We start from the raw sequence: 23,967 nt of genomic DNA, 5'->3' as shown, positions 1-23,967 counted from the left end.
CACTTTGTTGCAGCTGCTTTTAGAGTGAGTGGAGCATATATATATATATATATATATATATATATATATATATATATATATATATATATATATATATATATATATATATATATATATATATATATATTATATATATATATATTATATATACATATATTATATATACATATATTATATATATATATATTATATATACTGACTAGAAGCTGCTGCAATTGAATATTTACAAGTGTATAAACCTCCAGCATCAAATCAGTGATTTTGGAAGCTGCATTGACAAGTTTTGGCATTGTAAAAGGTGAGAAATAAAATACAGACATAAAAAATATATATATATTTTCTTTAAGCATATCTTTTTTTTTTGTATTATGATGTCTTTTTTAATGCCAATACAAAAAAAAAAAAATTCAATACCAAATCTTAGTATCAGTGTTGTGGCGCCATAAGGGCGTGGGCACAAGTGATCGTTATACTTGGTGGTTAGGATTCGGGTTTGGGTGTAAAGGCTTGCTGAGTTGTGTGAGTTTATCTTGCAGGGTTAGGAGCTAAAGATTTGGGTTAGCCCTAACAATTGCTTTGACCCTAACCCTAAAGTGTCACACAATCCGGTAGGCCCTAACATTGCGTGACACCTTAACCCAAAAGTCAAAAGGCCCCGAACCCTGACGATCCTTTGTTTCCTAGCCCTCAAGTCAAAAACAATACCTGATCCCCTAAACTTAACAACTCTTTATCGCCCAAAAGGAAAAGAGTTTAGTGACAGATTATTTATCATTTTTAACGACCGTCAGCGCTTCTGTGAGCATTTCCGTTGTCTTGTAAACTCAATGATCGCACAATAAGTTGCAGGTTTGTTGTGTTCTCTCTGGACGAAACTTTTGCCCTGAGTGTTTGCGTTCCCTCCGATCAAGATAGCGGCCGCACTTCAAAGCCTCATAACCTCGCAGCTTTGTCAGCTCCACAGCTTCTACTGCTCCCTAGTTCATAAAAACTGCCGCTTCTCGCAAGTGGGTGGCTCCAACAGGCATCAACACCTCGGATTTAATGTCCTAATTACAGCTTTCCCAGACATTTTCTTTTTTTTTTTTTTTTTTTTTATACGTGCATCACAAATGAATCTTCGCACACAACCCTTGCTCATTTTCTACCTGCCCACCCGATTTTACCGTTCCGCGACGCTCTCCCAGGCTTCCCGCTAATAACAATCAGCAAGAACATAATTAATCTTTCCGCACACTCAAGAGCGAGAGAGATGTCTGTTTTTCTGTTCCGGGAATCTAACAGCAACATCTGTCGGTAGCGCAAACCTCATTACTAAGAACACTCGTCACTTCTTGCACTGTCACGAGAAGGGCGTAAAACCTGGAAATTGACTCTCTATGTAAAGTATTTTCTCAAGATATCAAAGTTTAGTATCAATGTACCAGGCATCAAATATATGCAAAAAAAAAAATGTCGAGGCTTGTTTTTATGATGGTCTCTATGGACTTAAAACAAAAGCATCATTATTTAAAACAAGATTTGCACAAACAAAAACCAGAGCGGGGAACTTCTGTTAATCGTCAATTCCTGTCGAAGATGATGCCCAATTGCTAATGCTAAATGCTATCTTGGTTGACTGTTCAACAGCAGTAAACTAAGGTGACCCAACGTCCATTTTGACAAGTCTTCCTTTTGGGGGGGGGAAAAATGATCCGGTGAATTTTCAAATAATGTTTTATAACAACGCTGAACTATATTTACAATTTAAAAGGTACTTGTGGATGGATTTGTAAAGATTGTGGTTTTAAAATTTGCGAGTGCACACCGCTCGCCTGGTCGTGTGTTCCCATTCAATTGATTGCGGCTGAAAGAGTCAAGCAGGAACGAAACCTACAAAATGCCAAAACGAAAACGTATATTTGTTTATGAAAAACCTCAAAAAGAAATACACTTGTTGGCAATAATGGCAGTTAAACTGTTGGTGGCTCACTCACCATTATCGAACCTTTTTTTGCTCCGACTTCTTGTTCCGACAGCTATTGGAAGCTGCCTGCGCCGCTTTCCTTGCACCAGTCACGCATGCTTGGAACATTGAAAATATACCGCTAGTAACGTAAGTTCACCTTGCGATGTATTACCAGCGACTGGCAAACGCAGTGGATGGTGGGACTACATTTCCCATGATGCTTAGCTGCAAAAGCAGGAAGTGGCTCTAGTTCCAGTCAACGCTTGCAACGTAATTTTGTCCTACCGATTAGATGTGGATGCAAAGTATTTAACAGTTAAATTCCATTTGAATGGGTTTATCATTTGAATCGCTATGATAACAGATATTGACATAAACATGGCAAAAAAAAAACAGGACACCCGGACGGGACCTGCTTGATATCGGCACAAAACAATGAGGTTGGCGAAATCCTGAAAATCAACTCAACTCGAAAATGAGACCGTCCCAGCCAAAACGGGACCTCTGGTCACCCTATTTTTATGGATTCTTTGAGATGTTCTATTTATTCCTATGTGAAGGTTTTCCTGAATAACTATTGAGAGAAGTGCTTGCACTAATGATGTGATAGTGCTATTTTAAAGCTAACCATTTAATAATTAGTCTCTAGAATCAATAATAATCAAATGCAGAGGCAATTGGGAAAAAAGATGATGAGGCAAGTATATATTTAAGCAGTTTAGCATTGATGACACGCCCTCGAGGGCAGCCACCAAGCTGAAGTGGATAAAAAAAATGTTGGCTAAAGGTCCAAACTGAGTGATAAAGCTATATAAAAATCATTCAAGGCAATATGATGAAATGTGCTCCATCTGCATGTCTACCCGTCCATGTTGAAGCAGCGGTAGTACAGTAGATGCTGTGATGTTGTGAAATCAAACTCCGGGTTGGTGTCATCAGACGGGCTTTGATGTGTGATGGCCCCCCTTGTGTAAAATTAGCTGGCACAGACAAGAGGAATCGGGCGAAAGCATAGCCAGAATTAGCATGCGGCGTCTTTGTTTTAGGTCCCCTGCGAGCCCGCGAGATTCTTAAAGTTGTTTTCGCATCAAAACACAGACGAAGAAGAAAAAGACCATCATTAGATGCCAGGTACAAGAAGATGGAGTTGAATAATTGAGCTATTGACCATCCTTTTGTGAACACAAAGACTGGTCGGTATCCTGTGAGTCCCATCAGTTCATGATGTTTGGCCTGATGTTAGCTTGTTGCGCTAGCCCATCGCGACGCCCATGATTGGAACCTTGCGCTTATCTGTATCGGGTTTCTAGCGTACGTACACTGCACGATTATTAAAACCTGGTGCGATTGTCAAGGAAGAAGAAAATGGCCACCAAAATGAGTGGTGATCGTAAGGAGGGTGTGCGGATATTTTGACCAGTTGTTGGCAATGATCGGTTTCCACTTTCACTGACTGTACATTATTTGGCCAAACAGACTCTCCATGCGTTGCTTTCTTGCCACCGGTACATATTAAATTGTTAAAGCTAACAGGCTAACAATTAGCAACTATGCGGCAAGGTTGTTGCCCTTTAAGCAATGTTATCACGCAATTGTTCACATGAGACTTTTTCTAATGTCCTTTTATTTATTTCCGCTTTTTTAACCATTAATGTTAAAATAGCACATAAAAAAAACATTGCTCAGAACTGATTAGACTCTACGGTAAAAGTATTTTTAAGTACTCTCGCAAGAATAAACCCCCGTCGCCAAGCAGTGGTGGTGTGTTGGGGAAGGGAAGCGCGCCACATCGGCCCTGCTACGTTTGACAGCTTATCACCCCCAGACAAGAGTCCTCTGGATAAATGTGGTCAAGCAGGAGAGGAGGCCGACTGCTGGCTGCCACCGTTGCCGTGGCGTGGGTGCAGCGCGCCGATAAGGAGGAAGCTCTACTGGGCAAAATGGGGGGGGGGGGGGGCTAAGACGCTCAGCCAACAGCCATGCTCGTTTCCAGCTCGGGTATGGCTAAACCTCTTTAAAATTTTACACACAGGCATTTACCATACTCAGCAAATATGGGTTAAAGCATGTGTGTGTGTGTGTGTGTTTTCTGTCGTGTGTGTCACGTTTCACGGTAAGCCAGCGAGGACGGCGAGTGGCGCTCCAGAGTGTAGGAGGGGGATCAAGAAAGACGTGAAGACAAAAAACTGTCGTCTTGAAGTGTTGACGGCGTGAAATTAGCTTTATCGGAGCGAACACAATGAATTGATCCCCCCCCCCCCCCCAAAATCACCCCCCACCCCCCTCGCCTTGATGGAGATCTGGCTCTTTTTTTGTGCGTGTTTTTTTTTCTTTTTTCTCTTGGGCGCATCTGCCTGCCCAGATACTGGATAATCTAGCTGGCTCGCAGTGTTCCTAATCCCAGCAGCACAAAAATTCACTTCTCCCGTCCAGGACGAAATCATTCCATCTTGAGAACATTTAGTGTATTCGGCATTCGCATTGCAAAATTTTTGCAATAAAAATCCAAAATTGGGAGATATTTTACCTCCTCTTCTCTTCCTTCCTAATTTCGTGACCAATTCAAGCTTTTCCCTGTCGCACATTCAACATTTCACCCATTGAAGTCATTCACTATCCTTTCAATGCAGCTTTAGCTTTTCATCATCCACATGCAATTTCTGGAGAAATTGCATTCTCCTGCTACGTGTTATTATGATGATGACCACATTGTGAGCTAATATTGTAAGCTATGCCAAATATAAAGGAACATTTATGGCCTCTAAATCCAATATCTGCACGTAGAATCACTTTTAAGGGAACATTTGTGGGAAACAACATACAGTATATGATGAAATATGTCAAATAATCGTAAATATACGGCGGTCCGCGCCGCTATTACATTCTGTGCTTAACAGCAATTGTATGAAAACGCGAGTAGGGGCGAGTCGGTATGCAAATGTTACGCGCAACCATTCGGAAAAGGCGCCGGGCCAAAGCCGGGCAAAGCGCAATTACCTTACAATTACTTTCCCTTACATACGGCATAAACTTGTGCACACAACGTACACACGCGTGTGTGTGTGCATGAGTGAGTGTGTTTGTGTGTGTTTGGGTCCAGGCCAAAAGAACAGAGGCGTAATAAGAATCCCAATGAGTTAGTGATGGCTGTCATAAAGTACAGCACGGCTTCTATTTACAAGCGGCAATAAAAGTGCCTGGCGGGCGATTTATGGAGGAGGAGCTCAAGCTTTTTTTTTTCTTTTTTTTTTTTTTTGCCAAGGGCATGTTAATAACCTTTGTGCCACGTTCTCAACCTTTTTGGCAGATGGACATTTTGTCTAATTGAGTGTCTCACAAAAACAAACAAAAAAGCAATGATGTAGAGAGCGTTTTTGTGGATTCCAGACTGAAGATTTCAAGTGGCCTGCATCAATGACAACAACTGCAAGTGGAAATTTCCGCTCAATTTCCACGGCAACTTTTGGCAAGTGTTACAATTTTCTACTAGGATGAAATAGGAAGACTTCTTGGGCCCTACGGTGAGACTAAAGTTTTATGCCCATAAAATCCGAAATACTGTGGCAATTGTTTGGATATTTTCTCGCGGTGTCAGGCGATTAACATTTTTAACCGTAATTAATCGCATGACTTCAAGAGTTAACTTGCGATTAATCGCAAAGTTTATATCTTGTAAATGTACAATAAAATATTTTCTAAAGTTTTCATACACTTGTTTACATAAGAGTTGAAAACATGTTAAACTAATAGAAATATGGTTGCATCTTTTAGTCATTGATATATTAATTTCATAGTAATTCATAAAATAGAGTTAAAATAAAAAGATAAAACTATAAAAAAAATAAAAAAAAGTGTGATATTGATTTGTGTTGAGGGCATTTTTCCGCATTTGTAAGACATTGGTGACAGCTCAGTGTATTTTTGTTTTCATATTCAGAGCTGAACCCAAATTATTCACATTTTTAAAATTGTATATTACAACTTGACCCCAGTCTATGCATTATCCTTCAATTGACGCAAAATTTTGACATGGATGTGTTTGCTGCGTTGCAACTGGAATTCCTCCAGTTTCAATTCCAAGTAAGGGACTAAGGTCATTAATCGCGCGTTAAAAAAATGAGTGCCGTTAAAGGAACTTTAAATTAACTCAAAATTAACTCACTCATTTTGACAGTGGACATGAGTAGAGATGTGCATGCATGTGAATTTTGCTGACAATTCAGAGCATTTTTGTGTCACGAAGCAACATTTCGCTTTTGTACATTTACATTCATAAGTTGACATACCGCAAGAGTCTGTCAACTTTCAAGCACAACTGTAGTTACGGCACTTTTAGGATAAATATGGAGTATCACAAAAACTCCAGCTGGTTCAGCAACACCGGCATGAATTTCGAATTCTGCGACATCAAAATAGCGGAAAACTTTTAATGTCACAAAATGTGTGTTAACCACTTTGTGTTGTTTTCGAAATAAGACATTTGCAAACATCTGCTTTTACAATAGAAAACAATTTTTTGCGGATTTTCTGACATGGACCAAACCTGTACCTAAGTCTCAATTCATTTCTTTTAATTAATTTCTGTGCATTTTCTGCTCTGTCAAACTGAACAAATTGTTTTCTTTTGGGATGGAAAGTAAACCATGATTGTTTGCATCTGATTCATCGACAAAATATTCCACCGATGAATCAATTGTTCAAAAAGTCTTAGTTACAGGGATGTGATTTGACCAAAGTGAAATTATCTGAAAATTTAGCCGGGGGTCTGGGGGCCGCTGGCACCCAGCTAGGTCCAGGGTGGTGCCCTGGTGGGGGGACAAGGGGGGCGCAGCCCCCCGGAGCTCATGGGTTTTCCGTGTTTTTAAGTACTTTCAATGCACTCACATGACAAAGAAATAGACAAAACAACAGCATAAATTTTCAATGTATATTGAACTATCCCATATAAAATGGCAGTTTTAGTCAACTCAAAATCAGTCACATTCAAAAACATTGGACTGCCTTTGCTTTTAAAAACTATCACTGAGAATATCATCATATCTAACTAATGTGATTACTAAGTTAACACATAAATAATGTTGAAGAGTTCAAATTTCATGAACAAATAATTGTATCGTGACCAAATGAAAAGTAACTCATATTAGAGCATACCACAAATGTCTTTGTTATAGCAGAAGATGTTATCTGTCGGAGTCGTGTGCATACACAATGAACTACTAAAAATAAATAAATAAATAAATAATCCGAATTTTTTTTTTGGGGGGGAGATAAAAAAAGCGGAATTCCGCGAATTAGCGGAAAAATCACATCCCTGTAGTTAGTCCCGAAACACGCGTGAAACGTTTTTCACTTTCTCGCCCACCAACGGACAATTTTGGATTCCACAATTTGGATGGAGAGCTCGGCCGCCGCCGCCGCCGGCTGCTGATCAAGGTCAGCGGCTCTTCACACAAATAGCGGCTCACACGATATCACCACACTCAATTTAATAACACTTTACAAATGCTAGCGCTCTGCCTCCCCCCCAACTCATTTCTCAAAACACTATAACATCTCAATTACGGCGGCTGCTGCGGTCGGCAGAATTAAAATGCTGTTTTCCAAGCCCCTTGCATTAGCGGCGCGCCGTAAAGCAACGTGACATTAGTCACTGGTAATAGACGCTAACCTTAATGACACTATTAAGATCGCTCGCTGACGGACGAGGTAAGTCGCACGTTTGCTCAAAACACATTAGCGTTAAGATAGCGCGGGGGGGGGGGGGACAACAACGAATTGTTCAAGTCATTCCAAGAAAGAAGCACACGAGTTGTTTTAGGACGTCAAGTTGATGGCTTCACTCATGTTGGAACGCCAGAAACAACGCTGAAGTGTGAAACCCGGAAGTCGGGAAGTCCGTGGCATCTACCCCATTAATATATTTAAAAACTCATTATCCCACTTGCTTGTCGACTGAAGATGACATCACCTGTGCTGAGGAAGTCGGTAACAACCAATCATGGCTCAGTTTGCTGATCAAACCCAGAAAACAAGTGAGCCGTGATTACTGCTGAAAATGGCTCAATGAGTCAAGTATCCCTTTCATTTTTGACAAGATTGTGAAAACAAATTGTTGAAAATGTCTTACTCTTTTTCTACATTCATTCAAAGACACTATTTCTCTTTCCTAATAGGTAAAAACGTGTGGATGTTGATGAAAAATAATGACGTTATCAAATTATGAAATACTTTATTTTGACATAACTTCTTTAACTTTATAAAAGTTTTCGGGGGCGGGGATTGCTTCAGTTTTTTCTTTTATAAACTTTTGTTATATTTTCAACAACAACAAAATTCAGAAAAAGTATCTTATAAATACTATTAAATTGAAAAAAATGGTTTTATACATACATTATACAATATATGCTGACTATTCTTCACTATTTTCAGTGTGTCCCTAATTAAAACCATTTTGTACATTTGGGGTGCTTTCAAAATCATGAAGCGTTAAAAATAGTGACAGGTTTCTTTCTTTCGACCGTGGGGAGACATTAAATGAAGTTTGCAAGAAAATCCAAGTGAGAAAGTGCGTCATTTGTCTTTTATGAGACAAAGTTGATGGATTTAGTCCCTGGCTTTTAACAATAACTGCCACTATTGATGTCTAAGTGGAAAAAAAAAAATCAAATCAAGCGCTAACTGCGGCACAAAGTCTCAACTGCATTTTTATGCTCTCAGCTTTTGTCACAGTGGCCGCCCACACAAATCACTGTCAAAGCCCGCAAAAGCTGAGAACGGAGATAAAAACGGCGAAAAGGAGAAATGTTGCTTGTCGAGGAGGCGACGCCACAAACGTGACAAACGCGCAATCGGCCTTCCGAGCCGTCTCGATTGGCCGCCAATATCGTCAATCTGCGCCCGCGGCCAAACACGCGCCTCCGCCACGGAATTGGGCGAAAGGCGGGCACGGGACGCTCGCAACTGCAAAACAATTACCAGCAGGAGACACTTGCGGCTCAAAGCCAAATGCTGAGGCAGAGCTGCAGTGTTGTTGGAGCTCGCGGATGCAAGAGCGCTGATCGAGCTCCTGAAAAGCTGCACATGAAATCATTTCATTATTTCACATTGGAAAATGTTCATTTGTTAATATTCTTAATAAATAGTAAATATGAGCTCATTCACTTGCAGCCATTTTCACTGAAGCAACACCCTTCGCTCCCGGCTGTTTTACTGTATTTTGACTGAATTTGCAAGACCCACAGAATATTGTGTTCTATTGCTATAAAAACATGGAACCATGTTTTTGGGAGCAAATGAGTTAAATACAATTATGCTTTCATGAGTTTTAGTAATTTTCTTTTTTGTGTGTGTGTGTAAAATTACGACTTTGGTCCTGTAGTATTTTTAGTTTCACCCAAATTAAAACTCCTTTGTGCATTCGTAATTTTTTGAAAGTATGACTATTTTACCAAGGGTGAAAAAAAAGCGACTGTGGGACTAAATCCAAATTAGTTTTGAACAAAATCCAAGACAGAAGCTCATAGATTGTTTTTTTATGAGATAGAGTTGACTGACGTAGTGGCCAATATTGAAATTTACATATTATTCGAGTCACTCTAAAAACAGTTTGGTGAAAAATTAACCAATTTGAGGGGGGGTTGAGGTTTGGGGGGGGGGGGGGAGGGGGGACCACAAAAACAAACAAAAAAAGAAATATTGAAAACATGCAGCAAAACTTTGTGGAGAAAATACAAATTTCTGTAAAATGACGTCATTCTGTCAGCGTTTCCGTTTCGACGCATCGTAACATTTCATGCACGCAAACCTCGTACGCGCGCGCAGCAGATCTCGCATCCATTATGCGGACGCGGCCAGCAGAAAAGAGCAGCAGGTAATGTTATGGAAAGGAGAGAAATGGGCTGTTATCTGAAGTCAATGCGCCTCCACAAATAAATCAGCATCTCACTCCAGCTGCTGGCGCGCATTCATCTGAACGGCGCACGTTCGCCAAGCGCCAGACCGACCGACCGATCCATCATCGGGAGGGCGCACGCTCACTCGCCTCAGGAATGCAAACGCACTCCGCTGGCCTTGTTTGGAACCCGACGCCAAAAGCTGGACCTGGGATCGGTGGAAGAATTCAAACGGACTGACTCGTTCACTTCCTGCTCATGAAGCCGTTTTGTTAATTATTTTGAATCTTTATGTTGATTTCTATTGTGTAAGGTGGCAGTTACCATAAACGATGGCAGAAATTGCATCACACATGAATCTAACGTTCTTCGGGCTGAAAGGTGGCGTTGTGACGACTGCAAAAGTGCTCAGAAATATTGTACGTCGCTTGAAAGCGGCAGTTCATTCTGAAATCTAAAAGACAAACGCAAAAAATGGTGTCGTCATGTTTGCATTTATTGCTCGCCATTTCTGTGCAACAACTATGTCCGAATGAATGACTCTGTGACCAATCCCCTTCTATTTGGGATTGGCTAGCAGTTGCCTTCATTTGCTTTTTAGATTTAGGGACGTACGATATGGCCAAAATTTCACATCTCAATATGTTTGCCAGACATCTCTGATAATATACAATAACGATATATGGGGTCAGTGAAAACTAAGCAAAATATCGATCCAAAATGATGTGTAAAGCGCTTTTTTTTTTTATTAAAACTTAATGACAGTTATCAACATTCACAAACTTGGCAATTAAAAAAAAAAACGAATTCAACTCACATTGTACTGCAACTGTGCTTAGTGATCAATAATGTTATGCTTTAATATAAGTAAGTTGTTGTGTTTGTGTGCCTGCGTGGGTCTGTTAACCGCATTATTATACAATTCGTCCATGCACTTGTTGTGTAGCTTGGCTGATTCAAATAAGTTTGCCACTCACATGTGAACGTTGTAACCAGTGGATTCCTCAGAATTCCCAGCGATGTTGCGTCAGCCTGGATCGACGTTTGGCGTTTGGTGGCTCCCATTACAATAAGTTGCTTTTCATCACTTGTTTGAATCCACAAAAAGTCATGGCGGCATGACGCGCTCACTTCTCGGTCATTGGAATATGGCGGGCGCGCGCGCTGATCGTTAACCCGGAAGTACATTTGTCTGAGGCGCGTCTCCAAAGCGCGCGTCTACCCGAATTCCCCCCCCCCCCCCCCCCCCGATCCCGATTGTCATTGGCTAGCTTTAGCTGTCAATCAAAGCCAAACTTGAAAGGCGGTGACTTCAGAAGAATTTGGGAGCAAACAGTTACTGTGCTGTGTTATTTGCCTCTCTGTTGATCAGTTAACAATTAATTCAATGTATCTTAATTGAAAATCATACTTTATGACAACACAACTACCATTTTTTGCATACAGTTTTTCGTACACTGTAGACAATGTGTACATATATATTTATATATTTTGGGTTCATTTTATAAAAATGCTTCATGTGTTTGTGTACCATATTAACATACTGACGGAAATAACACTTCAAGTCTAATGATGACTGTAACTTTTGTACCGTATTGTATTCCTTTTCCATCTGTGCATCTCCTTAGGGCAGAGGCGGGCGAACTCGGTCCTCGAGGGCCGAAGTCTTGCAGGTTTTCGAGGTTTCCTTCTTCCAACACAAGCTGATTCCAATCAACAAGATCGTCATCGGGCTCATGCATTCCTTGCTGATGAGCTGATCATATATCAGCTGTGTTGGAGAAGGGAAACAAGCTTGTCTGTATCATATGTACCCCACCTTCCTCCTCCTCCTCCTCCACTTCTTCTGCATCTCCAGTTGAGAATGCCACTGCAGCAGAGAAGTGCACTCTGACTGAAGTCAGGTGCTTCCATAATCACATTCTCCTTCCTCGACACTTTTTTGCTCTCTTGCAGAAAACAGGATCAGTTTTCACACGGGGCGGGGGAATGGGGATGGTGGGGGAGGGGGTTGTTACAGCCGTCTGGTGTTCATTTGTTGGCACGTGCAGGGGAAAACATGTCTGCCACCACAAAGTGTCTGCTCAGTTCAACATGATGGGTACTCTTTCGAAATCGTCCACTTCCTAAAGTTGATGTGGGACACATTCACAACTGTGGACAATTTTGTCTTCCATGAAGCTTCAGTGCATTTTTTGGGAAGGTGTGAGGAAACCGAAGTACCCGCAGAAAACCAACGCAAGCTGAAAGCTGGAGCCCAGATTCAAACCTGGGTATGGAGGACCAAAAACTGCCAAAATAAAAAATAAATAAATGACTAAAAGTGAAAATAAAAATGAATATAAAAAATATACTTCAAAAATTTAATACAAAAATAAATGTTGAAATAAATACACAATTAAATATATAAATATAATTTAATATTAAAAAAATTATATTAATAAAAAAGCTCTGCTCTCAAATTTTTTATTTATTTCATGCTGCAGAACAAGGAAGTCAAGGCAGCGTGTTATTATTTTTTTTGCTTGCATCACCACAACATCCTCTTTCGGCCATATTCTTTCGGCTTTAATTTTATTTCGACCGAATGCCGAAAATGCATATTTTTGCCATTTTTGGCTGAAAATTTTTTTGCTATTTATTTACTAAAACACATTACAAAATAATTTATTTTTGGGTGGGTGGGTTGATAGCTGTAACGGATTAATGGCATTTCCATTGATTTCAATAGGGAAAGGTGATTTAAATTATGAGCGTAGTCACAGAACGCATTCAAGTCGTATCTCATGGCACCAGCGTACCTCCAAAACATCCCCCCAACATCTCAGAACCAACATTATATTTCCTTGGTATGATGAAGAACGGAGGAAGAAAAAAAAAAAGAAAGCACATGGACAAATGTCAGAAGTATATTGGTGCCCTTTGTGGGAGGCTTTCATCCGACTTTGAGCAAGCTTCCAGTCAGACTCGGGCCAGCTGTCAGCTCGCGCTGTCAGCACGAACTTCCCGAGAGCTCAAATGAGTTTTTCAACAACCTCCACTCGCCCGGTGGCTGCCACTCTCTCGTGTCAGCAGTGCACACTTTTTGCCAGGTGCGTCCTTCCATTCACAAATGCGGTTCTAATAATATCATTCTTATTCCACAAGTGCATCATTAATCAGAACTTGATTTTCGGCCTAACTTGCACTTTAAAATTAACAAAACAACCCCACACTTTTGATGTCGTGATTAACAATTGCGAATAAGGACGCACAGATTGCGTGGCCTTTCCCGTTTGTTGAACGAGTGAACTTTCCTTGAAGGTTAGCCAAATGATTAAAGCGAATGACGGCGGGCGCGCTGATGGACAGTCGCATTACATTTAACAGTCCTACTTGCCCTGATTAACGGGACAGGCCGACGTGATTAAGATGTCTCTGATTGTGCTGTCAATCTTCCAAATGGACGGGACCCCGGCGCTCACCCCCGCGCCGCGGCGGTCCAAATGGCCCGGCGGGGAGGACGCGCGGCCTGCCTTGCCAGCACTCGCTCATTTAAAAGAGCCCGCCGCTGGCCACTAAATCTCCGCCGGCCCATCTGGAGACGGGACGTTGTGCGGGGACACGAGTCCACTCGGGCTAGCCATCACCTTTACGGGCGCCCGCTGATACGGCACTCCATTAGCATTAACGCCGGGCTACAAGCCGGGAAATCGAAGATGAGCTGGGAGAGGCGCTAATAGCAGAGGTGGAACATTCTGCCTTTGATGAGGGCATGTTGGAGTACTTCGGGTGTCATAGCAGCTCTGCGTTTGCGGTCCTGCAAGATGCACAGACCTCCAAAGCGGAATTGGATCCATTTCAAACACAGTTTCAAAATAGTTCCAAACAAATATTCAATTTGGGAAATAATTTAACGTGAATAGCGGCGCCTTGACTTGACCACTCATGACCTTTTCAAGTTACCAGCCGTCCACCAAAATGGAGCAAAATCAGCACCATATTTAGCTATTTTCCCGCCGTCAACATTGATGAATGTTAGCGGAAATCCCAACGAGTACACCCATCAACGCTAAATCATTTGCTCCCAAAAACGTATTTATACATTTGAGGGGTGTACTAGACACTAGATAGATACTAGATGCAGCCTCTGACCTGAAGAGATCGCTTAAAGCAATGGTAGTTATTACAAAAAAAATGGCCAGCAGGTGGCAGCAGAGTATAAGAGATCAACCAGGGCCATGTTGCAACAAGCCCTTTTCCCCAGTGTTTCCAACAGATTTGTTTGTTTGATTATTCTTTTGGTAGGTTCCATGTTTTTTATAGCAATAGAACACAATATTCTGTGAGCCTTGCAAAATCTGTCAAAATCCATTAAAACAGCCGGAGCGAAGGGGGTTGCTTCAGTAAAAATGGCTGGGAGTGAATGAGTTCATTGATGTCAACTACGTTGTTTTAAATCAATAGGCAGTGCAACATCTTGGGCAGCTCTGGCTGTAAAAAAAAAAAGAAAAAAAAACGACACACACTAACTATGGCTTTAACTTAACTATTAACTTTTTCATATTGTATTGAGCACAAGACGCGTCTCACAAAATCTCATGTAGCCGCTTCCATCGCTGAAACTTAATAATCTAAATTTATTACCGCAGCTTTGCAGAAACTACAAGGCAAAATAATAAAGGGCGCGCATGCTATGCACTAAATGAGCTCGAAGCTGCTTAAACAGCAAACAAGCTGGAATTTATGAGGGTGGGGAACATTTGCCAGTCGAATGTAAATACATAATCTTCCGAGCGGGCACGCTATTGTTTGATCTGACCACTGGAGCATGTTGTCTGCCAAACGCGTTTTCATTTTGATTTTCTCTCCAAGCATAATGTCATCATCATTAATCAGCCGGGCTTTTCGGGCTTTAATTTGATGAATGGCCCCTCCTGCCGCGTTTGTATGTGAGCAAACAACATACGGACGCGTCGTTTATCAACAAAATCCAATGCGAATGTTAAAGTTCATGTAGCGGCGCGAGGATAATTAATGGTGAGGCAATAAGATGAAAATGTCAAAGAAAGCCAGAATCCAAACGAATAGTATACAACATGCGCTCACGTGACGTGTTAGGAAAGCTTGACAAATGCAAAAGCACGCGTACCTTTTGGAACGGAAAGCTGTGGTGTGATATAACTCAGATACTTATATAGCAAATCAGTGTTTCCAATTGAAATGAATGGAAATGCCGTTAATCCGTTCCAGCCGCCGCCCCAGAAAATGTTGTGACTCAATGTAATAACAATAGCACTCAATATTGTATATTATATTATATTATATCATATTATATTATATTATACGGTATTATATTATATTATATTATATTATATTATATTATATTATATTGTATTATTAATCATATTATAATATTGTGATTTATAAAAACATACATTAATGGATTCGTTTGTCACATTTTTGCTTCAATTCAACAAACACTGTACTGCTCCTTCTGGTGTACACACCTTGGCCACCAGGAGGCAGTACAATAAAGATAAACATGGAGACGGTCTCTTCTATGGTGTTTGCCATTATGTGATCACATTAAGCTAGCAAAGGCAAAGTTAGTTGAGAGGTTGTTAAATAAATTTTTTAAAAAAAAAAGTCAGTTCACAAAAAAAAGGCTTCTGAACAAAATGCCGGAACAAAAATTGCTTGGGTTCACTGAATGAAACTCGCAAGTTATTGGACTACTGTACTACAACCCAACTTGTGTACAAATTCCAGTTATGTTGATGACGGGGGAATGAATGTCGTCATAAACTGAGCGGGCGACCCAACGTTTGACGGAACAGTCCCAGTTTTGAATATTGAAATTCTATTCACCCTACGCTACATCTCTAATAATGTCATTAGTTGTAGTTTGACTTTCTTTTAGTTGAAGAAGCTCTGTGACGATCCAATTCGAGCGTGATCGTCAGGCAGCTCTTGCGCGGGATCTCTGTGGGAATTTCACAGGCGGAATGCGGCGCGGCAGCTCGGGGCCAACTCCTTACCGCTGAGAGCCGGAGGAAGGTGACGCGGAGGAGAAAAGAGTGACAGGCGAGGAGGGACACGGGAGGTGTCAGCGTTGCTTTAGAAGGCGAAGGGTAACACGGGCTGACAGGTGAACTCGCGGGGGGGAATCGAACGGCGTGCTTGCAGCCGGCCGTCAAACCGCAGCTCGTCTGGCACCGGCAGAGCTCATGTGTCAAACAAGGGTGGCGGTGTTGGCGTTGTTGACGGTGGGCGGGGGGGGGATGAGGACAGAAGGACGTCTGCATATGGCGACACGGGTACAGCTGCGGTCAGCCCCCCCCACCACCCCACGCTAAGCGGCTTTAATGAGCGACATGTAACAAACAGCGGACGACACCAGGACGCGGGAGCGATCATCCCGTCAGTTCAGATGCTCGCCGCGTCTGTCATGCGACTGCCAATACTGTTTATTGTCACGTGAACGGGAATAGATGACGGTTGACTTTCAACGTTTAAGTGGTGGCGTGGAACGGATCTGTTACAAAAACGGTATTATGAGCTCGAACTAAAAATAGCTGAAGATGCAAAAGATGGCACTAAGAATTTCATTGTCTGCTCCTTTTGATTTTGTTTGTTAGTTTTTTAGGCTGTTGGTCAGAAAATGAAGTGGAAGAGTCCAGATTAGTTGTGGATGCGGGGCTTAATGGGGGAACGATCAAAACATTTAGCTTGTTAGAAACCGTCACATGTTGAGAGGAATTGCCAGCACCTTTTTCCCAAACAGGATTTTCAGAAGAGCAGGAAAAAAATTAGTTCAACTGAATGATTATAACTGAAAGCACATTTGGGGTTTGCAAAGTGCTAAAATGTTGCAACGATTCAGCTGGAGGAACAAGAACACCCCCAGGTCGGAAGTGCCAAAGAAAACCTAACCGAGGAGTGAAGCACAAAGTTTTTCAGAGATGTCTCATCTAACTTCTCTCAAAGGAGGAATGTTGTGCTACTTGAGACCTTCCGGAATGACCAAACACCTTAAACGATCTCAAAAGGCATATAAAAAACGCAGAGGCCTTCCCCGGTCTTGCAGTCCCGAGGTAACAAAAAGGTGTCCAAAACTCTTATCTCACGCCTTCAATGTGACGGAAGGACGCTTCCAGTCCCTCCTGGAAGACCGAGCTCATGACCTCTAACGCCCAATTCACAACGACTGCGGAACGGACGCAGAGCGCCATCCGTACGGACGCCGCACGGAATAGAAAGCATTTGAGTCTGCGTGCCAATTCACACTAGAGCAATGCGGATGCGGATCGGATGCGGAACTGCGGAAGGTTTCCGCAAGCTAATTTTCCCGGATTACGAAAGCGGATTTTCATGAAACTGAAGAAATTGCGCCGAGCCAGACAGGAAGTCAGGTGTTGGCATCAAGGTAGATCTGGTATATTTGAAAATAAAACCATTTGCGAGCTCTTTTTTTGGGGGGGGGGGGCTAACCACAGCTTTATTCCAAATGAGCACAATGACCGTGTATTCGGGACGAACTCTATCCTCTCAAGCATGTAAACGGGTTATCCCAAATATTTCAGGAACCGGAATTTTCACCTTAACCTGATTATTGACCGCATGTAAACGTAGTCGTTGATGGACTGGTAAGGAGCCACTTGGGTACTTTACGTCGTGAACCGGGTTGCAGTTTTCGCATCAGATTATTGAGTAAAATGTTTTGAACGGGTTGCGTTTCACAAGCACATCCAAGCCGTAACAAACACGCGCATGTCTCTAGACGGGCAAACTTAGCTGAAAATAAATACTTACAAGCCGTTAATTGGTTTGTTTTGTTGCAAAATTCACAAAATATGCCCACCCAATTTCCAGAGACAAAGTTGTGATGTGCATCAAGATGAGCTGCTGGCACGCGCCAATGGTGAGTTGCTATCTTATTTTCAGGCGCCATCTGGTAAACTTGACCCCTTTTGGTTATGAAGACGCCCGTGAAAGGAAAAGACAGTTGGGTGGTCATTAAGGAATTAATGACCAATGAAACTCAATTAGATATCTCGCTGATAGACAAAAATATAGATTTTTTGGGGGATGAAAATATCTTTCCTACTTTAGCAAAATGTAGAAGAAACGCGGAAGAGCCCTTCTTAAAGGTTTTATCTCTTTTGGTGATGCCTGTAAGCTTTTAATCAAGTGAGAGCGAGTACGGCAATTTGCCGGCGTCGCTCCCTTGACTATACCATCTGGCTTTCGTAACGAGCGCAGGTTGTCAACGTTAATGGTACTTGGGTCCTACTGTTTGTTCAGCGCTAATGAAGTCATGCGGGCGCTTGAGGTCTTACGGCAAAGAAAATCCTTCATTGAGCCGTCCCCTTTAGGTGCTGGGCCCGCCGATGACTGAGACACCAGGAAGCATCTGGACCAATTTGCCATGGCCAACTACGGCAGCACAATAAGTACACGTCCAATTGAATGCCTTCATTTACAATATGTGCGGGTTAATAGAGATTAAATACACACTTTTCCAGTGTGCCAGCTGTTCCTTGGTGGGCCTTCGCACCGGGAGAACAGTCAGACGCAGCAAATGTCTTTAGCCAAACATCTGCGCCAGCAGGAACGTTACTTGAGTAAGTAACTGTCGCTAATCATAAGTTGTTTTTTGCCATTAACTATAAACATGAAATATATGAGTCTTTGTAAATAGAGTATTTATTGGTTACTTCCACAGATGGCTTTTGATTTGTGTCATATTCAGCGGTGGCACATCCAGTTCCAGGTAGTAAAAATCCTGCCACCGTTTGTCTTTAGCCCCTTGTGCTAGCTAGCTAGCTAGCGCCCTAGAAGGTAACCGAGCACACCGGGGAGCTAGCTAGGAAGCTCGCTAGCTAGCACAAGGGGCTAAAGACAAACGGTGGCAGGGTTTTTACTTTCTGGACCTGGATTTGGAAATGTGTACATTTATAACTGTCAAAAATATAATAATAATAATAATAATAATAATAATAATAATAAGCAGACATATCAAACATATTAGTATTTCCAAAAATTAGAAAGAACATATCACAGTATTAGGTGTCTCTCCTTTCTCAATTGGGGCGATCTTGCAAGGTCGCTGGAAAAGCCATCAGCTGACTGATACTGCCCTCTAGTGGATTATCCGTGCAATGCATGAGTCAGATCATATACGTCAGGGTTTTAATGGGGAAAAAATATTATCTCTCTTTCTATGTAAAATTGACTTTTTAATTGCTGACGTACACATTTTGAGTCTCTGAAGAATTAAGTAAGAAATGAACTAAATATAATTTTCAGCTTGCTTGACCACAGATTCCAAACAAAAGCAAGACCAGCACAACAAAAAAAAAAGGCCGTGCTGACAAAAGGCAGTCCAGCAAAACGTGGGTGACGTGCAGAGTGACTAGCGCGGCTGCTTGTACGAACTCTCGGGGCTTGAAAAGTGCAGCCCTGCAAAGCGCTGTAATCAATGAGGGTTTGAAAAATATAACCCCCGATGAAGCTTTTCCATCTCCGGGGCTGCTGAGACAGGAAATGGCCACGTATCATTTTGGGCCGACAACGAGCGTGATGAAAAATAGTTCAGCTCCGACACCCAGGAATATTGATTGGGAGGGAAAATGTGATCATTTGGCTTGAACGCGTCCTTTTGCAGGCTCGCACCGCATGGCAGATATGAATGCCTTCAAAACGTGCCTTGAATAGACTCCAGGTTCAAGACAGGGTGGGGTCGGGTTTCAAGTTTGGATTGGGATTCATTTCCAACCTGGGTTAGGGTTTCAAACTAGCTTCAAATTTGTGCTTCAAGGTTGGGCTGGCTAACGTTTTAACATCAGATTTCAAGGTCAAGTTGGAATTTATACTTTAAAACTTAAGCTTTCAAGTAGAGATGGACGATGTGTTCAAAATTTCAAAAAAAATACAAATCTTTGAATTTTATCATTTATATAACAACTTTTAAGATTCACAAAATAATGGATTTTTTTTCCTTTTCTTAATCCATAGCCATCTTTGTTTTAAGATTGCAACAAAACAATTCAGGGATCTCCCTGACCCTCATTAGCATGTCTAACAAACTTAAAAATAATAATTAAAAAAACTCCCTATTGTTTTCTTCTGTTTGTGAAGTTTTCCAAAATGTCAAAATATCTGAAATTGAAATACATTTTGACTTATCTTCGTTTTAATTTCAAACAAAAACAGAAGATTCAGAGAGTTCTCAGGGTCAGCGGCTTCTCTTTTAAAAGGTCACTGAAAAAGGTTCGTAATAGTTGCCAAAGTTATCACAGTTTTTAATTGAGCTATTATTAGCCATATGATTCATCAAAATATCAGCGCCGATAATGGGCCTGGAGGATAATTATTATTATTATTATTATGTCTATCCCTGGTTTCAAGCCTGTGTTTGGGTTTTAAGTTAAGGTTTGAAATCATTTTTAAATCTGGGTTTTTAGGTTTGACTGTACAATAAGACAAAAAAAAATCTATGATGCAACGAAGCGGCAAAACGGTGAGCCGTGACCTAGTGAGGGACGAGTGAACACTTTCTGCACAAGGAAAATTGTCATTCCGCTCCCACTTTCTCGATATCGACAATATCATCGTATCTATTATTGCCACTGACACTGATTTAATGGAGCCGCGGACGTGGCATTTCCAACTTCAATTTCCCCTGATTAAAGTTGTCACCGTTCAAAAGGCAAATTGTGGACGGGGCAGACGGCGTTCAATTGAAACGTCCTTCTCCATCAACGTCTGCATCCAGGAGGAAAAAAAATAATCATCAAGAGGGTGGCAGGGAATTGTGGGAAATGTACATGAGGGGACATCTGTCCGTCCGTCGAACAGCAAACAAAGTACATCCAATGACGGAACATCCACTCAACATTTCCCTCAAGGTAAGCAGAGCTGCATTCGCCAACAATAGACTCATTCCGCAGTACATTGCTCTTAATCTTAATTTGATGCCCTAATCCAAGATTGAAACCCTAATTTGAAACTCTGAGCCAGGTTTGAAACTACCCAGACTTGAAACTGAACCCGAGCCTGAATCCCGGATTTGACACCCGAACCCTGGCTTGAAATTCTAAACCTGGTTTAGAAGCCCTAAATTTACTTTGAAACCTAAACCCCGTTTTAAAACCCAGATTTTTTAATCGCTAATCCCATTTGGAAACTTAAAAAATGAAGGCTAGTTTGAACCTCAAATCTTGACGTGAACTTTTGTAAGCGTCCAAATGCGCTTTGGTGTGTTTGAGTCCCGAAAGCCCCTTTGGGTTTAATAAGGTTTTCACGGCGAGCATATAATTACAAATAGCCCGAGGACGGGCCTGTCGCTCGGCACTTATTGAGGGCGCCTCCTGCACACAAAAAGCACGCCCGTCGTAAATAACGGCCTGCAGGTAAAGAAGCCCTTTGCCGCTTTATTATTCCGAATGTTTTCCGGGGCAAAATTCAATATATGTGCGCAATTTCTCTCACGTCGGCCATTTAGTCCCAATCGCAGACACTCGGCATCTTCCGTGCTGATATTAAACTCTGGCGTCAAATCATCTTAATGTTGAGAAAGGAATACATTAAACATGGGACAGGGCAAGTAATAAGTTGTGTTTGTTTCACTGGAGTCCATATGAAAAATGTAATATAAAGTATCTCCCAAGGATATTAATATCCTGCATGCCAGGCTCTTATACTGAAAGAAAAAAGTTGGCTGTTTTTTTTTTCTTTTAAAGAAGACATATTGAGGCGGAGACACTATCACGTTAAAGACCAAAAGGTAAGCAGAGCTGCGGTGCGATTTGACTTTTGTATTTGCCGCATGTTCTCGTCCAAGATGGGTGTGACTTATGAGGCAGAACTTTCACACATTGGATTTGCCCACTTAAGTAAGCCGTTTATGGCGTGTGGGACGGACGCGAGTGCTTGAGGGTTGCTGGAGCCAAACGCAGGGAAGTCGGGCAGGAAGTGAGACGGAAGTCAAGTGCAAGATGCAAATGCGGCAACATTTGGAAGTCATAAATGCCATAATCATGTGGGCTCGCTTTTTACACTTTTAAAAATGAGCAGAATTTCACCAACGTCTCAATTATGTCATCGAATGGCAGAAAAAATGACCAACACAAAAATCAATATCACATTCATTTTTTACAGTACAGTACATCTTTTGAATTTTAACTCAATTTTAGGAATTATTATAACATTAATGTATCAATGACTAAAAGATTAGTTTAACATTTTCCCCCACTTTTATGTTGACAAGAGTATGAAAATTTAGGGGGGGGGGGATAAATTTTATTGCACATTTAGAACAAATATTAAGTTTGTAATTATGCACGAATGAACTTTTGAAGTCATGTGATTGATTCCGATTCAAAATGTTATCACCCGACACCCCTAGTTTATATCCGTAATAATCTTGACTTGAAACCCAATTTTGGCTTCCATACGACGCATTTCCTTTGTATTCGTTGACTCACTTGACTCTCCGACGCAGAATTTTCCGCAGTGACTCCATCGAGAGAAAGCAGCGTCAAGACTTTGCTTTCACAAGATACGAGTGATCGATTTTCAAGCTTTGCTTTGGCTCTCAGAGATACCGCGACACAAACGGCAACATGTCGCCGCGGCGGCGGCGGCAGCCTTCTTCCCCGGACGCTTTGTTGACGATGATCACGGCAACAAAGTCAAAAGGACAGCGAGGGAAAGAGGAATGCATCGTTGTTTAATTTGACTTTTATTTCATGGACTGCCAAAGGCAAATTGGTGGGAGCGGGAGTGCCCCCCCCGGCATTCTTGGCCACGACTCGTCGTCACAGATTGTGACGGGCTCGGGAGGTTCTGGTTCGCTGCTGATAGTGTTTTTTATTGTCGCCTGTTTGGAAGACTTAGTCCGCAAACAATGTCCTTTTTTTTTTTTGTATTATATATTTATTAAAGCTGCTTGCACACAACATGAACATTTGATTTTCAGACATTGACTCTCTTCTTTTTTTTTTAAGACTTTAACAACAACAGCAATTGCCTGGTTTGCCTAATGCGCCTCTGCTAACTAGCACTGCTAGCTATTATTTTATTATATATTATATTACAATTTAAACATCCGATTCAATAACCTAGTGCAAGCCAATACTTCTCAAAAATAATATACTTACAGACAAATATTTCTGGAGCCACAATTACACTCTAGGCTTCAACACTAGCTCTGGATTAGCCGTGTAGCCGTGTCGAGCATTGCTTGGAAAACAGTGTGCTACGGTACCACAAAATAACACCACTTTGTCCACCAGAGGGCAGTACAACGGTAAAAAAAAAACAAAAAAAAAACGTATGTAAGTTTACAAATACAGTGCAGTGCTTATGTGGTGCCTCAAAACATAAATACCTGTTGCAGTGTCTCGGTAGAAAATGATCAGAGCTCCACCTCGTGATCCAACACATACCAAAATTGAAAATATAAACTGAGAACCAAGTGCTGATTGAATTATTTTTCGATTAGTCAGATTAAAAAAACAACAACATTTTTTTAAATTTCTATCAGTTTATTCAAAAACAGAAAAAATATTTCAAATCGACAGTGCAGAAAATGCACAAATGTGGATTTTGAAACTGATTGGTCAGAAAATCTGCAAAAACGTTGATCATAGATGTTTGCAAATGTCTTATTTTGATGATAAACAAAAGATCATCATCTTGCCCACATTGAGGACGACAGAAAGAAAGAGATTTGGATGATTTTAAATTGAAAAGAAGTCTTTAAACAATTAACTGATTTTATTAGTTGTTGATTAATCCTTGCACTTGTAATTTCTGCAGTTCGGCTTTTTGAATTTTAAATTCCTTATTTTTTTATTCCTTCAGACACTCAAGTGTCATTTCCCACTGAAATCTGTTTACTGTTTGATAAATAAATGTGATGAATTACCGTGATTACAAAACGGATGAAAAAATGGAAAAATAATCTCGTCTATCGTTTTTGGCCATAATCATGCGAGCCCTCGTGTGACGTCATCGACGACTTGTTCAAATACGATCTGTCGGAGGACATTTCGCGAGGGTGGCAGCAGTTTGAGGCCACGCGGTGCACGCGACCTGCCTCAGCAGCAAAGACGTCAAACGTGCACGAGTACAAAGCAG

At 41.3% G+C, this 23,967-nt stretch overlaps 1 protein-coding gene across 12 annotated transcripts in view; it reads right to left on the bottom strand.

Annotated features, from left to right (window-relative positions):
• Positions 1 to 10,971, bottom strand: part of robo2 (roundabout, axon guidance receptor, homolog 2 (Drosophila)) — a 342,596-nt gene extending 331,625 nt beyond the window's left edge. For 11 of the 12 annotated variants that reach the window (XM_077565197.1, XM_077565205.1, XM_077565200.1 and 8 more), the window contains exon 1: positions 10,818 to 10,971. The gene's annotated coding sequence lies outside the window, so the exon portion shown is untranslated. Of the gene's footprint in view, positions 1 to 10,164; positions 10,224 to 10,817 lie in introns of those variants that run through there. The other variant, XM_077565198.1, reaches the window with a different exon arrangement.
• Positions 10,972 to 23,967: the final 12,996 nt, after the last annotated feature.

The sequence above is a fragment of the Vanacampus margaritifer genome, chromosome 5, assembly GCF_051991255.1.
Source record: "Vanacampus margaritifer isolate UIUO_Vmar chromosome 5, RoL_Vmar_1.0, whole genome shotgun sequence".
NCBI classification, from domain to species: Eukaryota; Metazoa; Chordata; class Actinopteri; order Syngnathiformes; family Syngnathidae; genus Vanacampus; species Vanacampus margaritifer.
The sequence above is the reverse complement of the archived record's forward strand: the minus strand, read 5'-3'. Positions and strand labels throughout refer to the sequence as shown.